The sequence below is a fragment of the Anopheles coluzzii genome (genome assembly GCF_943734685.1).
Source record: "Anopheles coluzzii chromosome X unlocalized genomic scaffold, AcolN3 X_unloc_102, whole genome shotgun sequence".
NCBI classification, from domain to species: domain Eukaryota; kingdom Metazoa; phylum Arthropoda; class Insecta; order Diptera; family Culicidae; genus Anopheles; species Anopheles coluzzii.
The window spans coordinates 5,001-9,263 of record NW_026054423.1 but is presented as its reverse complement, the minus strand read 5'-3'; positions in this window follow the sequence as shown (position 1 = coordinate 9,263).

Genomic DNA, 4,263 nt, shown 5'->3' with positions numbered 1-4,263 from the left:
TCTGGCCCGTTCGGTGCACATTTTTGAAAAAAGCTAGGGAGCTGCCCCTAGGTTCGGGGTGTCACAAAATGTTGAAAAGTGGTCGAAAAACCACTATCCAGAATCGGATGTAGAATCGTTAGACGAACTTAAAATTGTTCTACGACACCCATCTGCGACGTTTAGTATTCGAGATATGGCCCGTCCTAGGTCTGACCGAGCAATTTTTGTTCCGCGCACTTTGTGCACCGTACACTTTGATGTTTGTATGAAAAAGTACCCTACCTAGGGACGCGTAGAGCAAATTTGTACCCCCGGGCATGTTGTCGATTGACGTTCTGGTTGCACTTTTCATCATCTAGGGTGCGTTCCTGACACGTTTTGAGGGGTTTTAGCAAAAAAAAAATTTTCGACTACTCGAGCTCTCTGGCCCGTTCGGTGCACATTTTTGAAAAAAGCTAGGGAGCTGCCCCTAGGTTCGGGGTGTCACAAAATGTTGAAAAGTGGTCGAAAAACCACTATCCAGAATCGGATGTAGAATCGTTAGACGAACTTAAAATTGTTCTACGACACCCATCTGCGACGTTTAGTATTCGAGATATGGCCCGTCCTAGGTCTGACCGAGCAATTTTTGTTCCGCGCACTGTGTGCACCGTACACTTTGATGTTTGTATGAAAAAGTACCCTACCTAGGGACGCGTAGAGCAAATTTGTACCCCCGGGAATGTTGTCGATTGACATTCTGGTTGCACTTTTCATCATCTAGGGTGCGTTCCTGACACGTTTTTAGGGGTTTTAGCAAAAAAAAATTTTTCGACTACTCGAGCTCTCTGGCCCGTTCGGTGCACATTTTTGAAAAAAGCTAGGGAGCTGCCCCTAGGTTCGGGGTGTCACAAAATGTTGAAAAGTGGTCGAAAAACCACTATCCAGAATCGGATGTAGAATCGTTAGACGAACTTAAAATTGTTCTACGACACCCATCTGCGACGTTTAGTATTCGAGATATGGCCCGTCCTAGGTCTGACCGAGCAATTTTTGTTCCGCGCACTTTGTGCACCGTACACTTTGATGTTTGTATGAAAAAGTACCCTACCTAGGGACGCGTAGAGCAAATTTGTACCCCCGGGCATGTTGTCGATTGACGTTCTGGTTGCACTTTTCATCATCTAGGGTGCGTTCCTGACACGTTTTGAGGGGTTTTAGCAAAAAAAAAATTTTCGACTACTCGAGCTCTCTGGCCCGTTCGGTGCACATTTTTGAAAAAAGCTAGGGAGCTGCCCCTAGGTTCGGGGTGTCACAAAATGTTGAAAAGTGGTCGAAAAACCACTATCCAGAATCGGATGTAGAATCGTTAGACGAACTTAAAATTGTTCTACGACACCCATCTGCGACGTTTAGTATTCGAGATATGGCCCGTCCTAGGTCTGACCGAGCAATTTTTGTTCCGCGCACTGTGTGCACCGTACACTTTGATGTTTGTATGAAAAAGTACCCTACCTAGGGACGCGTAGAGCAAATTTGTACCCCCGGGCATGTTGTCGATTGACATTCTGGTTGCACTTTTCATCATCTAGGGTGCGTTCCTGACACGTTTTGAGGGGTTTTAGCAAAAAAAAAAATTTTCGACTACTCGAGCTCTCTGGCCCGTTCGGTGCACATTTTTGAAAAAAGCTAGGGAGCTGCCCCTAGGTTCGGGGTGTCACAAAATGTTGAAAAGTGGTCGAAAAACCACTATCCAGAATCGGATGTAGAATCGTTAGACGAACTTAAAATTGTTCTACGACACCCATCTGCGACGTTTAGTATTCGAGATATAGCACTTTGTAGGTCTGACCGAGCAATTTTGTACTGAAATGTATGGTGAACATGTAATTCATTAAATAACATTGACTTGCATCGTGCCCTACTTCATCGGCACAGCTGTTATTGACTATCTTTAGTGGAAATGGATTGAGTTTGACCATTTTAAGCCCATTTCCTATGCCGTGCACCAACATTGTGTACCGATCAGGGAAAGTACGCTACGTACGCGTTCATGGATGTCGATGTTGGTACAAGTTGCCTTTCGGGATAGCCGTGCACCAAAACTGTGTACCGATCAGGGAAAGTACAAGACGGAGGGTGCAGCTCGAGCGTACGCGTTCATAGATGTCGATGTTGGTACACTTGCACCAAAATTGTGTACCAATCAGGGAAAGTACAACACGGAGGGCGCAGCCCGGGCGTACGCAATCATGGATGTCCATGTTGATACAATCTACGTGTACGTACCTAGTTTTTGTAGGAAAAGTTGCAATTAAGTGCTTGCATGCTTAAAATGCTCATCTCAACCGGTCACCTTTTGGCCTGCCCTTTTATAACAGAAACCTAGAAAGATACTCGAGATTTTTGTGTTTTTCCATTCGCCCGGGACGACGAAATGAGCTATGTGCACATCGTGCAGAAAATTGTCTTCGCCACGCATGTTTTTGTCCATCCACTCATATAATCACCCGCATTTGTGTTCAACACGGACGGCGCAGCCCGAGCGAACGCGTTAATGTTTATGTTTGTACACACTGCTTGTACGATTCTAGGATTTGGTAATTGCGTCACAGTGCCCGACCGTCGCGGACACCATTCTTGGACAGAAGTCCTAGTACGTAGAGTACTTTCCCTAGGTATGTGCTCGTTCGTGACTATCGTTGCGTGCTTACGGACACGCTTGGGTATGTTTACCATACAAGGTTTACTAGGGAAACCTGGGAAGGACGCTTGCCCTCCCGTCGCGGACACCATTCTTGGAAAGAAGTCCTAGTACGTAGCGTTCCTTATTTTACTTGATCAGTTTGTAATGCATTCGCTTTGTTCCATCGACTTCTGCTACTGCTCACTAAGGGGTGTTCGTTTGCGATGTGTACGATAAGCAACTGTCTATCGTAACCAGCAGTTAATCAACACTTTTTACCCAAGTCATAGCAACATAGAGTACTTTTCCTAATCGGTACACAATTTTGGTGCACCTCTAACCTCGCCGGCACTTTATCGTTACGTTTTGTGCACAACCTAGGGACGTGGTGTAAGTTTCATGATTTTTATGTTTGATTTGGTTTATTATGATTGAAAAATACGCTACGTCCCAGAAATTGGAGCTCGACTACTTCCTCCATGTGGCGAAAAAAGTTACTGGGCAACGCCTAGCTTATGCCCCATTTGTACTTCAATTTTCATTATCAGGTTTGAAAAATACGCTAAGTCCCAGAAATCTGAACTCGAATACTTTTGCCACGTGGCGCCAAAAGCTACTGAGAAACGCCTAGCCTTTTACCCATTTATAATTTAGTTTCCGTTATAAGTTTTGAACAATACGCAAAGTTCCAAGAATCTGAACTCGAGTACTTTTTACATGTGCCGCCAAAAGCTACTGAGCAACGCCTAGGTTGATACATTTTTGGTACATGGAGTGTATGCATGCAGGCGTACTGCCGTGCTAGACCGGAAAATCGATCTTGCTACTAGAACGTAAAGTAATTCCCCTAGATAGGTGCTTTTGCATGCCTCTGATCGACGACCATGCAACGTGCGACACGCGTAGCTAGGCTTCCCCAAACAAATTTCCTAGAATAGCACCAAATTGCACACTTTCAGGGGTATATTTTGGTACCGTGTACCGTGCATGGTACAAGTATCAGTAGCTCGTGCAATTTATTTTGCATCGTGTTGCGGTTGCTGGTGCGTCGGGATAGGAGTGTTTCGAGACTTTCGCCAAGCGTTGGTGCCATTTGGTGGATAATTAATGTTCTAGCCACAATAAACGTGCCACATAATGCCAATAAGGAAAAAGCCGATTTCTAGGAACTTCCAGTCAGAATGTTTGCCATCAGCGCTTTCCTGTCGAGTTCAGGATCTGGGACTTAGCGTTTTTTTTCCACGATCCAATCCAACGACCAGATCGTGAATAAACAATACATACAACAGTGCATCCCTTTAAAGTAGGAAAAAGCCGAATTCTAGGGAGCTCCAGTCCAAAAGGTTGTCATCAGCGCTCTCCTCTCGAGTTCAAGATTTGGGACTTAGCGTTTTTTTCGCGATCCAGCCAAAAGACCAGATCGTGAAATAAACAATTAATATAACTGTACTAGTACATCCCTTCAACTGAAGCAAGTGCACCATACATGACCCGTACGCCAATCATCCATGCACATGACACGTCAACTAAGTCAACACATGACACAACTTGGACAACTGACGGGTAAGTAGGTCATCTCGTACACGACGACACATCGACCAAACCAGGTCAACACG